This window comes from Calypte anna, chromosome 1 (genome assembly GCF_003957555.1).
Source record: "Calypte anna isolate BGI_N300 chromosome 1, bCalAnn1_v1.p, whole genome shotgun sequence".
In the NCBI taxonomy this organism is placed as follows: Eukaryota; Metazoa; Chordata; class Aves; order Apodiformes; family Trochilidae; genus Calypte; species Calypte anna.
Window position 1 is genome coordinate 188291774 of NC_044244.1, and position 16185 is coordinate 188307958.

The window sequence follows — 16185 nt, forward strand, 5'->3', positions numbered from 1 at the left end:
TTTAGGTGGATTTCCTCCTCCCTGTCCTGTCAGGGGGTGAGCGAGCAGAGGTCTGGTTGTTACTGACTGGACCTAAACCCATGACAACATGGCTTTCCAAAGGCATTGTCTGTGCTCTTGTGCTCCTGTCCTTGAAGCAGTTGAGGACTCTAAACAGTTAAGTAGTGAACTTTCTCATTTCCACTCCATTTTACTCACCAGCACTGTTTGTTTTCCTTCTGCCTACGGCCAACAGTGACCGCAGCAGTAATCTTGAGAATATCAGTCCTCTCTCAAAAGCCACATCAGAGATGGAATTACTGGAAAGACTACACCAATGAAGTCAAAGCCCAGAAATAGTCAAATTCCGTTAGCACTGTGGGAGCTGGTGCACCGTAGTTGCGCACTTTTCTGATTAATGCAAAGTGATACTTAAAAGTTGCAATTCAAAACAAAGATGGTTAATTCAGAAAACTGAAATCTGGAAGCATAGGGGGACATTTCAGTAACCTTTCTGCATCTCATGCAGATTCACCAAGAACTTGCCAGAAAGGAAACATTGATGGGATCTGAACTAATTTGATCTCTTAAAAGGCAAGTACTGGATGCAAAACTGCAAATATTAACTGACTCCACAAAGTCCATCTCCAGAAGGGTAACTCCCTAAACCACATCACCAGTGGCCTCATTTCCAGAGACACCTATAACTCAAATCAACAGGAATGTCACAGTTCATTACCATGGGAAGGTTGAGCTCTTCACTTCTCTCTGTTTTAGCCTGCTTATTGTGGTTCATGCTTATCTGTCTGCCATGAATGTCGTGAGGTTTAATTAGTTTTGGTCTATAAAACACATCGAGATCCCCCAGAAAAGCTGTATATGCATGCACAGTAGGATGCAAGACACTTTTCTTGGCATCCCTGGAGCAATGAACATGAGCAGCCAGAGGACAACTCCAAAGACAAGGTACTCGAAGCATTAAACTGTCTGCAATCCTAATCTGTATCTGGAGGATCAAAAGTTTCAGAGGCAGCATTTTGATGCAACACATACTGAATCTGGAGTGGGAGTTAACAGTGGTTTTACAGAAGAGTGCTGGCAAAAACATTCCCATCAGCCTATTTCAGCAAAAATAAAGAAAGTCAAAAAAGCACTCACCTTCAACTGGAAATAATAAGGGGAAAAATGGAAATCAACATTAACAAAAGCGCCATATGTTTTTTTTAAATATCCCAAACACTTTAAAGTTGCCCAGATTTCTGTATTCATTAATCGCTCAGGACACAGATTTATTTATTTATGGCTCAGAAAAGAATTCCCCGCTCAGATTCTTTCCAAAGAACAACCCACCCCAGTTCTGCATGGTCACCTCAGCCAACTTCCCCTGCTATTTCTTATTCTGATGCTAATGTAGTTCAAACAGCCCAACCCTATCTTTAGGTCACTTAGTTGTGTCAGTTTAAATCACAACATTCCCACAGAGAAAAATCTGATCGTATTATTTACTTTTGGGGACAGAGAAAGGAGAAGAGAAAAAATGCACTGTAAGAAAAGCTTTTCTTTTTCTCTGTTGTGCCTAATTCAAGCACCAGTCTTGAAAATCTGCATGAATTTTAACAGCAGCTGAAGCATGAGAAAAGAAACATTTGAATTAAGACTTACACAGTTACCTTCAAGAATGGATACCCTGAAAATATCTGACCGTGCAAAGGCATGTAATATTATAGAATTATATATATTATTAGTTCTTATCCAAAGTATGCTGGAATAAAGGCCAAGATCCCATTGATCTCTGTGGGCTTCAGATCTCACACTTTTGTAAAGTAAGCCTGTATTCTGCCTCTCCAGCTTTCACAAGCACCCACATGGGGATATTCGCAGGGTTTCTCACAGGAGGGAAAAACCATGATGTTGAAACCATCCATGAAAGGTACTGGATTTATTCCAGATGTGGAACTGTTTTTAATTAATTTGGAAGCATCTGAAGTATTTGCTCATTAAATATTCTTTGAATTTCACACATGCACGTAAGAGGGTAAGAAAACCCAAATTTGAAGCTAAAATCATTATGTCTCATTAAAAAGACTCTGACATCACTTATAGCAAAATTAGGCTCACATGAAGACAAATTACAGCACTGCTGTAACACACCACATCAGTATCCAAAGCACATTGTTTCTGTGCTGCCCATCTCCAGGAAACCTCACCTTGAGCTGGGGGACTCAATGGTTGGGAGCTCTCCCACCTCTGCTCAGCTCTGTGCCTTTCTGCGCAGGATACTTCCCAGTGTGCCCAGCCCCATCACCCAGGGAAATACTCTAAGTACAAAGATATCTGTCCTCTAGAGAAGGAGGAATTAACTTATGGTAAATCTGTGGGCCAAGTCACTGTCACTGGTAAAAATTTTGCATCTGATTATACAGAAGAAGATCCAAGCAGTCAAGGGAGGAAAGAAACTTTTGAGGTCTTGATCCAATGCCTAACAGCCACCTGTCACTATTGAACTATAGTTAAAGCAATCTAGGAGTATATCACAGTCCTGTGCAGATGTGAGAAACAAACAAAAAACTTACAGCATCCTGCTTTTGTCAAGTTGACAACAAAAAGTTCCACCACAGAGACAGAAGAGTGAATTTGGACAGCTGCACCAAGGCTGCTCCCACTTCTGTACTAGCGAGGCAAGAAGGAGGTTGTGCACAGTGTCCCTCAGGCAGGTCCACACACAGAAACCCACAGACCCTCCAACACAAAGCACAGACATGGTTTTGCTATACCTAAACTTGTAAAAGGAGACCTGTCCCTCAGAAGTGCGGGGGTTCTTGGGGTAAAGGTATCACCCCATGCTATATACATGCTCTCAGTATCCAGAGGATCCAGGTGAGATCCGGTATTCCCACTGCACGCTGCAAACACCTAGACAGGCACCATAGCTTTCTGATACTCGGTGGGAACAGACATTAACATAACGCAGCTCTTGTCTCCCCTCTAGTGGCTGAGCCACCACCACCGCTCGCATGGCTTCTGCTGCCGCTGCCAAGGGCGCCGAGGGCTGGAGCGTATCCCAAAATAAAGCCACCACAAGCTGAGCTCCTACATGTCCCCAGCCTGGACTCATGGCCAAGGCCAGGCAGGGATGTTTTTGAACAGGGAAAACGCACAAGGCAAAAGTGAGCACATCTGGGCAGAACAGCTCTTCTGCTTCCCGTGCAGCCCAAGCCTCCCAGTTTTCAGGTGACCAAATTGCATTCAGTGTGAAGAACTACAGATAAGTTCAGTACACAATTTTTTTTTACTTTTATTTCTCAGAGACCCAAAAGAATCAGGTTTCCGGTGACTACAAAACATGCAAACTTTTCCCGCCCAAAGACTATGTTTTGTATCAGATAACAACAGTTTTGTCACCAAGGGTCAAAATTCATTCGAGATCGCCAGACAAATCACTCACAACACTCTGATCAATTTTACTAAGCACTACCAAACTGTGTGTGATGCTCTCTTTTTCAAAACCAGTATACGAACATAAAACCCCCATAAACTTCACATTTCTTCACAAGTCTTTTTTTTCTTCCTTTTCCTTTTTTTTTCTTTTTTTTCCCTTTCTAGAAAAACAAGCAGGAACATTCAAGCTTCTTTCCGTTGGTTGCCAGTGCTAAAATATGCTAACAGCATTAAGGCAAGGGACGACTTGCAGAGCTCACAATCTGTATTCAGCATAATTAGCAGATGCCAGTATAACTTATTACTGATTCTTTCTTTCCATATTTTAAAAAGGATGTCAATGAAAACCTGTTACCTAAATGACTGTTTTCTCACTGCTGGCATAAAATAACAACCACAGGAAAACAAAGTCACACAGCATGTGTTAGGAAATACCTGATTTTGAAATTACATTATAGCCAGCTACAGTGAAGAAATTAATGCCTGCAGACAGGACTTTTCTCTCTTCCTTCACACTTTGCATTTTTAGACTGTTTTTAAACTATGTACATATTTGGTGGCATTCCTAGTTACTCAAATAAGCAATGCAACATTCAAGGTAAGGTAGTAATATTAAATGAGGTTGCTCAACTGTCTCAGCCAATGATCATTTCAAAGCATGAGAAATGAACATACTTAAGATGCATTTTCTATGCAGGGAGCTAACAGCTAAGAAGTAAGTCTACAAATACTTGTGAAAGGAACTAAAGCAAACCAGCTAAAATCAGCCTCAGCTAAGGGGACAGTTACAGACTGCACTTCTGCCTGCCTGCAAAGCTGAAACACATTTTATAAAACAAAGCCCTCTTGAACTAAGAGGCTGTTGAAAGATGCACCCAGCACACACACACAAAGCAGTGCACAACAAGGCTGTGGATTAAACAGGTTTCTAAAAGATAAACTATATAATGATCCAGTTCATGCATCATTTGCTGCTATTTCTGCTTGGTGAAGACACCTTCCTGCTAACATTCCTTCATATCACAATGCAGTGAAAAAAAAAAAAATTTTAATAAACTACATTCTGACTCCAAGGGCTAAGTTGAAAAGCCCTGTAAGGCTAAGCTTCTCTGCAGCTTTAATAAATTTCAGCTATAACTTCATTTCTTATGCCTAACAGACAGTGTAAACTTCACCCTTCCCAAGAATTAAGGAAGAAAAAATAACATTTCATACTCTCCCATAAGCAGCGCATGTAAAGCACAAAACAGAACCACTGCACACATACCCCAGTTAAACTGGTCTCTGTGGAAACTAATAACTTTCCACAGTATGCACCGTAATCCAAGTAATAATTTTAAACAGCCATAAGCTGCAATGTGCTGAACTAAAGCACTTACCTTGCAAAGAGTGCTTGAAGACATTTAGTTACAGTAAAAGAGGAGAACGTGCATGTTGCCAAGTATTTCCCATGGAAAGGGGATATGCTTTACCCCACACATGCACACACAGACTGGGTGCGAGTGCTTCCTAGGTAGAGAAGGAAGACCAGGAAAGACAAGCAACAGCAATAATGACCCAGCTTTATGTCTCAACCAGTAGCAAGTAAAGCTGGAAGAACCATTTGAGACAAAAAGGGAAAAAAATCCAAGAAATATGATTTTTTTCTCTTCTGGATGCAAAGAGGTTTGTTTGGGTGACCTATAATGCCTTAACACAAAAATCTTCATAATCCACCTCCCTCCTGAGCCAGTTAGTTGCACATGTGAAATGACACTGCACAAACAATGCACAAAGACTTCAGCAAAAAATATTAAAGTATTCTTACCTTTTAGACAGAATAAGTGACAGATAACAGGCATGAGAAACTCAGTTGGCACAGTTGCTGCACATATTTCTCTGCGGACTTCTCTTCAGTGGTCCCAAAAGCACTGAACATAAAAAAACTCCAGCCTGCCTGCTTCATTTTTCAGCAAGAGAGATACATGCTGTCACGGTAACGCAAAAAAGCAAAAAGAACTACAGATCTTAGTTTTTAAAGCCTTTGTGCTTATAGGAAAGAAAAAGAGGGAGTGGGGAAAAGAAGGAGCAAACACTTTTTCTAAGAGAAACCTGGTCGTGGCTGTAGAAGTAACCACAGCACAGAATAATTCAGTTTGAATTTCCCTGTTTGCAAGTTCCTTGGGAATTTTTTTTTTTAAAAAATAAGTCTTTAAGGAAAAAAAATCAAATGCATGGATGGGGGGAAGGGAGAGGAGGAGGGTACTGCTCCTATGTGACATACATATGGAATGAGCATTAGAACAATGCTGACAGGACAGCTAAGCAACTGCACTATGGGGCAGCAGTTTTCAAAGCAGGGGTTTTGCAGCTTTGCAGAAAGAAGAAAACAATTAAAGAAAAAAAAAAAAAAAAGAAGGAAAAAAACCCCACAACCTCCACAAAGGGGGGAAGGAGGTGGAAGAAAAAGGAAAGAAAAAATAATAATAGAGAAAGAAAGAAGCTTTTAATTCACGGAGAAATACTACACTAAGAAAAAAAGAAAAAAAAGAGTTGCCTAGTTTCCAAAAGGGGGGGGTGGAGCGGGTGGGAAACGCCGTGACTGCTTCCCAGCGATGCAAGCAGCAGCCTTGATGTCTGGTGCACTTACATTTTATGCGGTGCACAGTGGGTCCCCTCCTCCCCGCCTGCCTCCCTCCCTCCCTTCTTCCCTCCCTCCCTCCTTCCCTCTCTCCGCCCTCCCTGCCTAGGAAGCTCTCCCTCTCAGGAGACAAGAATTCCAGTGGACCCAATTAACACTGTACTTTGCTGGCTCCTTGGTATGATCGATATTAAATAAGCTGAGTTTTAGCAGCACTGAAAAATAAAGCAGCCATGTAATGTGTGGCTGATGGAGGCTGTGATTTTTTTTCCTGTTTTTTTTTCCCCTACTCCCCCAGTCTCAAAACGATCCAAAGCAGAGGGAAAAAAAATTAAAAAGCATGTGCCAGCGCCAGTGACAGAGGCTGCATCAGAGATTCCTTAGAAACTTGATGGAAGCCGAACATCGGTTGCTCATTTCACTAGCTTCAGCAGTACTTTAATAAAGTGGATTTACAAATCAATGGAAGGAATCCAACGGTTCACAAACAGGCTCTTTCATCAGGTCCGCAGCCTGACCGTACAGGAAGTTTGCTGAAAGAGTCTGGGGGCTGTTTCACCAGCACACTTGTTTTCAGTGGACTCCCAATAACATGACTTGTTTGGTTTGGTGAAAGAAATGCAGTAAGAGGTTCACTGCTTTAAGGGAATGCAGCCTAGTGTATTTTTTGCTTCAATCCCTCAGCACGTGTGACAAGGCACCCTACAAACTGCAAATTATTTTAATTTGAAGGGTGAAGTGGTTGGGAGGCAGTAACCTTCCTTGGTCCTGTTTTCCCTGATCTATCAATCACAGATTCCCATGTAAAAACAATCTACTACAGGCTCTCTCTATAGAGGAAAAGCAATTACCAGCATTAACTCTTGCCGTTGCAAATTAATACAATACAGTTCACAACTGATAGAGTCTGCCTGCAAGCCATTAATCTAAGAACAAGTGAGCGGTTTGCTTAAATCCAACTGGTCTGAAATTCTCAGGTTAAGAGCTCCCCTTCCCCTTTCCATATTTCTACTTGTGCTTGTGAAACATGTGGAAAGGAAAGAAAACCATATTTATTTGCTGGGGCCAGACTACTCCAGGCTAACAATATCCACCAGTGAACCTGCCTACAAATACAGGATTTCATCACCAGTAGCTTTTTTTTTTTTCATTTCTGGGGTGGCCATAATCTTCAAACCAAACCAAATAAATAGTGCAAGATACCTCACTGAAGAGCTAAATTAATGCAAGATTTCACTTCCATACAAATAAGAGTAATTAAAAATACTCATAAAACCATGCTATAAAAGGCAGTGAAGATTTAAATTAATTAACTCAAAAAGCCTCCAATTAAGTAATGTTAAGGTTATGATTTTCCCCCTACCTGGGGGAGGGAAAAAAACAACAGCAGGACAAAACATTACGAGTTAGTGACTAGCAGTAGAAGCTCCAAATGCCACACTGTTTGTCACAAACTATGATGCCTAGAAAGATCACTCAGTTAAATGTGAGTATGCAAAAATCCTGAGAAACACTCAACCATCCCAACCAATACCATAAACCAAAAGATTTTTCACATGACATAACACCAAAGAACACTGGCAAATTGTTTATGCACATGAAATCTGTGTTTCCTGAGCTACAGTAGTTCCAGGCTCCTGCATACTGCAGGAAGATGCTGCCCACTGCATCTATTAACTTCACAAATATACTCCAGTGGACGTGTTTTCTGGTGCAAGAAAGGTCAGGGAAGAGGTGAGACACAGCACTAAGAAGGGCAAAGCTGCACTGGAATTTGAATGAGGAAAATACAAAAACATTCATAGGAAATAAACAAAACCAATGCAGATGTTCATGCTTCACAGTCTTTATTGACTCAGCACCACAGCATGGTAACCATACTGGATTGGAAATAAGACAAAGATATCCCTGATAATACAAATTCGATGGTTCAGAGTCTGCAAAATTGCATTCCCCTTTCAGTCCCCTACTCTAAATCTGGGGGAATTGCTTGAAGTGTCCCTGGAAGTGGCCTCAGCCTTGTACAGGACACTTACCTCTGCCAGGGGATCAAAGCACTTGGCAAGTGTTTTGGGATTCCAAGTGAGTACAAGAACATTTCATCTACCACAGAAAATGTACCCATCTTCCATGAAAGTGAGACACAAAGCCGAGCTCCAGCCAGGAGAGCTGAGAGGCTCCAGGAAAGTCTTCCCCCCCAAAAAAAGGGAAACATCCTCAAAGAGCACTTGGCAATGTCCCTCTTCCCCACAACTACAGCCATGAACCGTCAATGACTTCAAGTACCATCTGACAAAAGGCAAGGGAAACTCACCCTGGCAATCAAATTATTTGCACAAGAAACCGGAAAGGTCCAGTGGGTATCTGCATTTTGGGAAAGGATGAGGTTTACAGCTGCAGAGGGGATCATAAGTGCTCTTGGAACCCATAAATGATCCATCAGCTGATCTGTCAGCTCAACACTCCTAGGCACTAGGAAAGTCTTTATTATCCCCCTTTTAGAGATGATGATTTGAACACTGAAAGCCTAAACTGCTTCCCCAAGGAGATGCAAGAAGTGCTAGAGAATAGCAGGGAACTGATTCCAGGCTTTTCAAGTCCCTTAACTGTGAAGACTGTTCTTGTTTCAAAAACAAGCAACTCAATTTGACATATTTTGAAAGTCATCTGTTGCTTTAAAAAAATTAGCATCATTCTAGTCTACTCTTAAGTATGAATCAAAGCACAGTTCATATTATTTAAGGTGATTATGCACCGGTTAAGAAATCTGCATGTGTATACACGCACAAGTTTTAGTCCAAACAAAAATTCATAATTCATATTATCTTACTACAAAATAATTAAAATATCATCCCACAATTAGAATTAGAATTACAATCCTAATTTGATAGGACATTTCAAGCCAGTGGGGAACTGCACAGAAAGACACCTCATACATGTCCATCAGCAAATTCGCAGATGACACTAAGCTGGGGGGGAGTGTCGATCACCTGGAAGGCAGGAGGGCTCTGCAGAGGGACCTGGACAGACTGGAGAGTTGGGCTGATTCCAATGGGATGAGGTTCAACACGGCCAAGTGCCGGGTCCTGCACTTTGGCCACAACAGCCCCATGCAGCGCTACAGGCTGGGCACAGAGTGGTTGGAGAGCAGCCAGGCAGAAAGGGACCTGGGAGTCTGGATTGACAGGAAGCTGAACATGAGCCAGCAGTGTGCCCAGGTAGCCAAGAAGGCCAATGGCATCTTGGCCTGTATCAGGAACAGTGTGGCCAGCAGGTCCAAGGAAGTGATTCTGCCCCTGTACTCAGCTCTGGTGAGTACATTGCATTGTTTTCAGAATTTGCTTTATACACATGAAAGCCAACGCTGTGGAAGCTGTAGAGAGTACCTAACAACAGTCAAAGATGGAAAGATGAATCAAAGAGAAAGAGTTACTGTGATAAAAGTCAGTTCCTACAGGGCAAGAACTAATGACTGCTAATGGGGCAGTGCTGTATGACCCAGAGGAAAAGCTATAAAGATTTTTTTCTCTATTCTCCTGCAAAAAATATATTGGGAAATGGCAGCATTTACAACACTCTTTGGAGAACTGTAATTTTTCTGGGTGCTTCTCAGGAACCTCTGACTGAAACTGAAAACACTGAAGATTAGCTATGTAAAGAAATATGGTATAACTCAATGTGTAACAGCTAATCTACTTTACTGTAGGTATCATCAACTCTTCTCATTATCTAAACCTTCCAATTCAACTGCTCTCAAAGCCTTTGGAACTATTTTAAATGCTTACATTTTCTTTTTAATATACTCTTTGATTATTTAAGGCAAATAAATTGCAAGGGATTTCTCTCTTCCTTTATATTTGTTTTCATATAGTACCATAAATACTAGGAATTACAAAAGAAAAACACTTAACTAAACTCTGGCTTCAAAACATAATTACTGAAAACAGAAAGAAGGGTGAACACATGGTGATGTGGTCTTTGCTCAAGAATGTAAAAAAACGTCTGTGGATATTTAAAATATTTATCAAATGAAGGGGATGTATATCAGGTTGCATAGTTCTGGATTACACACACTTTCAAGAGAGGATGATTCATGTTAATCTACACCAGTAGGGTTGGAGGTTTTGCTTTGTACTTTTTAACTTCTAATTATATTTTAGTAGCATCATAAACAGAAAGAACACATAAAGCGAGAAACAAAACCTAAAATAAACTAAAGAAAAAACAACCTTTTAAGGTACTTAACATCAGAGAAGGTTAGTCAGCCAATTACAATTTACAGCTGCACAATAAACCAGGGTGAGGTTCAGCTGACTAAGGCTCTGCACCAATATGTAACGAGCACCAAAGATAAAAGGCCAATTTCCTATTGAAAATTTGTGTTTCAGTAACATGCAGCAATAAGTCTTTGGGCAGGGTGATTACCTCCATGGCAGCATCCATCACAGCAAATCTGAAGAGAGAACCACAGTACCCATCGTGTCCACTTCCATGCCTGTCCATACCCACACCTTGGCACAGAGGCTCACTGCACCCTGCATCAAAGCAACTGCACTCCCAAGGCAATCCTCAGCCAGAGAAACTGGGAGTTGAGGAATTTCTTTTAAGACCTTCTGCTCCCAACAAACTCTCCAAAGGAGAGATCTGAAGGAGTGAGTTTTGTAGCCTAAAACAAGACTCCTGTAGAATTTTTCACACACCGGCACGTAGATGGGGCATACGAGGTGTCTCCAGCCACCAGCACCTGGACTTTGTTCCTGAAGCTTTCTTGAGATCTTTTTAGGATACCTTATTTTCACCAATAGCTACTGAGGCATTTTATTTCAACTGACCAAACAACTTGCTGAATTTAATTTTCACACCTCCTAACTCCTTAGTCAGTGGATACAGAACAGATTCTCCTGAGAAAGGCACTGCAAAATAACATAGAGCACAAATTTAAAAAACAATAGCTATTTCTCACCAGTCCCATCAGAGATGCTCTTGTTCTTTACTAGCAGAGTATTGATGCTGTACTCAAAATTTGAGTGCAGCAAGATAAGCAAACCTAAACTAATTTTAAACTAGATTGAACTTGCTCTTCACACCAGTGAAGCTACAAATACCAGCACAGACCACATAAATCTATTCAGGTTCCAGGAGACTCTGACCACTGACCATACCATGATAAAGCATCTGTTACCCTGGCTTCATGGCAGCCACAACCACCCAGGCAAGACTGGTTAAACCTAGCTGGGATGCTTTTACATGCTTGTGACTGTAGCATTAGAAATAAATTTACTGGGACGGAATGAGTTCCTTCGTGAATGAACTGAAAGAATTAAGAAAAAAGAAGCTGGAAGATATTCATGCCACTTGACTTTAGATGCTTGGTTTTGGCTCACAAGACAGCCACAGGTAGTGCAGAATGGCTCTGGAGAATCTGCCTGGCCCCTTTAAGTGCATGGTCAGCCTGAGACAACACTGCTGCCAGCATGATGCAGCCCATCCTACACGTAACCCATCCATCCATCATGTAACCCAGTTTTGGGGTTACATGATGTATATCCCACCTCTACCCTTGATCCTGCTCACACTGAGCACTAGCATAGGACAGCTCTTCTAAAACACCTCCAGTCACTCTTCCTAATGCAGGCTGAGTAACCACAAAACCTTCCCCTGTCGGCAGCTTTGGGATTAAGCTGGCTCAAAGGCAGAAAGAAACTTGGATCATAACACGTAGCCAAAAGAGCCCCCATATTGGTCTGGGCACACCAGCAACTGATGGAAAAACAATATGGTCCCAGACAGTGAGGAGGGAAAGTAAGTATCAATAAAAGCATTACAAGTACCTAAGTAAATTGCTATGTAGTGCTCTTTGATTTCACAAAGAAAAACTCAACATAGATGATGATTTGGCTCCGCAGCTAATTTTGGTCAGGCCTTTCTATAGGATACTGGCATACAACATGAAATATATTTTAAGTGTCACTTTCCATGAATATATTCCTCCAGCACATGCTAATAGCAGCTTAAATGTAAAACCTTGCCACGTCACAGCTGCTCACATCTATTACTTTTGAAGACAGAAAATAACTGCTAACCATCGTTCTTCCCAAATGGACAGAGAATATGGGAAAAGAGATGGATGGATTTGGCAAGAGATGTCAAATGCCTAGGATTTCTGTCTCCCGCTCACTGCAAGCTTGCATACTTTGCTCCTTCTCCAGTTTTATTATAGCACTAAATTTTCCAAGCATCTTCTACAAGCCAGTTCAACCAAGTAGAAAGTGTGCTGGCACAGTGCACCATCACAACCCTGTCACTGTGGTCAAGCGGTCAAAATCCTCATCAGCTCACATTTTCAAAGATACACTGAATCAGAGAAGTTGAAAACATTCCCTGTCATATGATGGCAACTCCTGTGAGGGTATCCTTGTCATGAAATACAGGGAATCTTCAGGCACATCAGGACTAGATGACTTTCCATGCTACCGAGCTCACCTTTCCATTTCAGGGGCATCAATGAAGGTCAAGCTGTAGCTCAAATATATTAGTCCCAGACTTAAATAGGCAAAATGATAACTCTCTCCTCTGAAGCCCTGGTTTCCATCAGCTTGGTATTGCTTTTCTCACCAAAGCTTTTTTTTCCCCCCTCTATTTATTTCGCTCATCTATATAAAACCTTCATATTCTGTGATTTGCCTGTACAGGGCTCAGTTAGAGAAGAAGGAAGAGAAAATAAATAGAGAAACCACCCTGAAAGACCATATATTTCTAACAGGTTTCTCCCACAGGCAGACTGATGGGCCTGCTATCAGAAGAGAGCGGATTAGTGTAATTGCTTTACAGTTTTGACAGTTTCTGTCATCCTCAGGACAGATGTTCTTTGAGTTCTGCCCTATTTGCTAAACGCTATCAAGTGACAATTCCCATCCATTTTTGGGAGGACTCCTGAAGCGAACTGCTTGGGTCTGTACAGAGACTTGTGCTTAAGACTGCTTCTGCAAAGGCTGAGAGGGTGGTTGCCATGGTTGCTGGAGGTTAAACCTGGCAGGGCTGATGTCTTTATCAAAGCCAAGCACCAGCTGTGGAGGCTCCACAAAAGAAACTTCTAGAGTAGAGGTCCTGGCAAAGGAAGCTGGAAAAGAACAGACAAAAAAATGCAGCAACTTGATAGAAAAAGGCAACTGAGATGGTTAATCTTGGTGGATTGGTAGGAGTGAGGAATTGCCCTGTAACAGGGGAAATAATAAAGAATCAGGTGTCTTATTCCAAATTAATTTCAATGGCGATGACTCCAAGTCTGGCATGGTAATAGACAGCTAAATAAATAAAGCTGGGACAGCATTCATCAACATGGGCTTCAAATCCCACAGGCAGGAGGGATGGTAACTCAGGGGATACATTCTATTTCTCAAGCCAACTCTCAGCCAACAAGCTAGAGCACCTCTATACTCTATCCAGAAGAGGTGTAAAACTAAAGTGCAAGAGAATCCATTACCATGATACAATCCCTTAGTATTATAAGAAAAGATGAAAAGCTACAGCTTCATCCATTTCTCTAGCACATTTTCAACTTCCTAAACCAATATAAGGAAAGAGGGAAATGAGTGGGTAAATTTGTTGTCCTTGTTGCATCTTGGGAAAGATGGGTGCCTTTGCCCTAAGTCATTTTGAACCCATTCTTCCTCAGCCAAGAGCAGGGCTGGGACACGTGCTACAGAACAGCCCTAATGGACAGAGCAAGGAGTAGCACCACATCCACCACACATACCATGGTGCGACTACAATAGGTAGGGCTTCATAGCCCCTGCTTCAAAACTCAGGATGTGGCCTTTAGCTTACACACTATTACAATCCAAACCAGAACTTCACAGCACCTCAACACTGCTCCTGCTCTTTTACCCAGAATAAAAATGTCAGAGCAAAGGACGTCAATGTCACTTTTTCACTGAGCTATATCCCATCCCACCCAAAAACAGTAAAACCTGGTGAAAATGTGACAACAGTGAGAAGAAATGCTGCCCAAAATATCCAGCACTAAACAAAACAAGGGTAGAAGAAGACAGAGTAATAGGATAACACACAACACATCCTCTGAGGTTCATGTTTTGAACCTCATCTGATGCAGATGAGATCAGGGTTCACCATATAGGAAAGAACAGATTTCAGCTTGTTACTTAACTACATGTTACATGGGTAATTTTGTTTATGGATGTTCCTAGCAGAGACAGAGGGGAACCCATCCTCTCAGGGCAGCTAAGTGCTTGACTTCTGTGTATGTTTATGTGTTTGTCAAACACTTAGACAATGTAGGCACTTAGAATCCTTTAAATAAATAAAATGCATTGGGTTAGTTCAGTGCAAAAGGCACCATTATCAATGCATGTTAACTACTTTCAATAGAAATTATAACAGGATATGGGCATAAGTGCAGCCAAAAGAAAAGCCTAATGAAAACAGGGTAGCAGGGAGAGAAGGGAGGAAATTTAAGCCTGACAGAAGTGCAGCCTGAAAGAAATCAGGACAGTAGATTTGAGAATAGCTCAAAGGGAGCTAAGATAGGGAGAAAAAGCTCCTCCCATTTTACTATGATTGGGCCAGCTTACATTTCATTACAGGGAATCCAGGAAAGGCAATTGTGTAATCAAGAGCCAGACTGCTTTATTCATTTATAATTAATTCAGAGTACTTTGAAAGTGAGCTTAGAAAATAGCCAAGTGCTTCCCTTTAAGGAAACCTCTTGTAATGCTTCTGCAGGGCACCGCAAGCAAAGCAGAAGTTGTTCAGCTGAAGACAAAAGGTTTTCTCCTGACACAAATGAATGAAGTGTTACCACAAGCAGTGAAGCAGAGAATATGGCCCATCTTCAAGGAAGGGTTTCATTCAAGCACTGTAATTTTACAGCAAGAAACATCAAGGGTTGGACTTAATGATCTCAGAGGTCCTTTCCAACCCAGTGATTCTGTGACCACTCTTGACTTTTTTACGCCATTTCGAGGGTTGAGAGAAGTACATTATAGACTGAGATGCAGACTATTCAGTCTTCTATTCCAACCTTAACCATTCTATGATTTTATTTCTTGTACACAGACAACTGCTCCCCTAGAGGCAAGCATGATTTTGGGCTCCAAAACCACAACCAGCACTTTAGCACTTGCAAGAAGAGTGGGAGTTAACACCAGTACAGTTGTACTACCCCTACCCAGCCCCCCACCTTCACCAGCCACCACACTGTGAACCACATCAACAGCAGAGCCCTGTATCCTGGCACTGCTCGTTTGTTCAGATCCTCAGGTATTAATTAGCTGTCCTGTGCCCACACAAATAATTCAGAAAGTTAAATGCCACCTTCCGTTTTGCGTGGTTACTAATTTATCCACACTTGGCCTTTCATCAGTAATTCATATTGACGTTAATGGAGAGACAAATATGTGTGTAACAGAACACAGACAGACTAAAAGAAATGAGAAAGAATGTGGTCACCAGAAACCAATTATAGATTCAAAACTGCACAGTGGAAACCACCCAAGTGTTGAAATCAAATGAGAATGAAAATGTACCAAAACCACACTTGGACTGGGGAAGGAAGGGGGGCACAGGGATGAAGCTGCTAGCACATACAATCAGTCTCAGCCTCATGGAAAAGGATATAAATATTTAGACATGAGCAGACCTCTTAAAATACAGTTGCAGAGTCTGCTGGCACATGGACAAACATACAATGAGCCCACCAATGTGGAGACACAAATCAGGTAAATCAGACTTGAAATTGGCAGGCAACATGTGCAAGATGCGTTTTGTAAAGGCAAAAAATGTGTTCACCATCAAATACGAAGATGAATTTTCCAAGACAATCTGAAGCTGCTCTGAAAAAGAAATAAGCATTAAATATTTAAGAGTGTTCACCTAAATGCTATCACTTGGAGCACATGGTAGCTTTTTCTTCCACCAGTATTTTTCTCACTACAACAAAACAATTAAGTCTTTAAAGTGAAATACTTGAACAGCCTGGCTACTTCAAAAGCTGAACATCTTCCCAGATGGCCCTGAAAGAGTTAAATGCATTTCAGATACTCTCCTTCCCATGTCTCAGGATAAGTACTAGAAGATTTATGTGCAATGAATTTCCAATTACTGATCTGCACCAGCTGGGCTGTCAATCA

At 41.5% G+C, this 16185-nt stretch overlaps 1 protein-coding gene across 2 annotated transcripts in view; it reads right to left on the reverse strand.

Moving 5' to 3' along the window:
* Window positions 1-16185, reverse strand: part of FAT3 (FAT atypical cadherin 3) — a 403937-nt gene that overhangs the window by 331159 nt on the left and 56593 nt on the right. The window contains exon 1 of one of the 2 annotated variants that reach the window (XM_030449576.1): window positions 5225-5584. The exons of the other annotated variant lie outside the window; for it this stretch is intronic. The gene's annotated coding sequence lies outside the window, so the exon portion shown is untranslated. Of the gene's footprint in view, window positions 1-5224; window positions 5585-16185 lie in introns of those variants that run through there. 2 annotated transcript variants of the gene reach the window in all.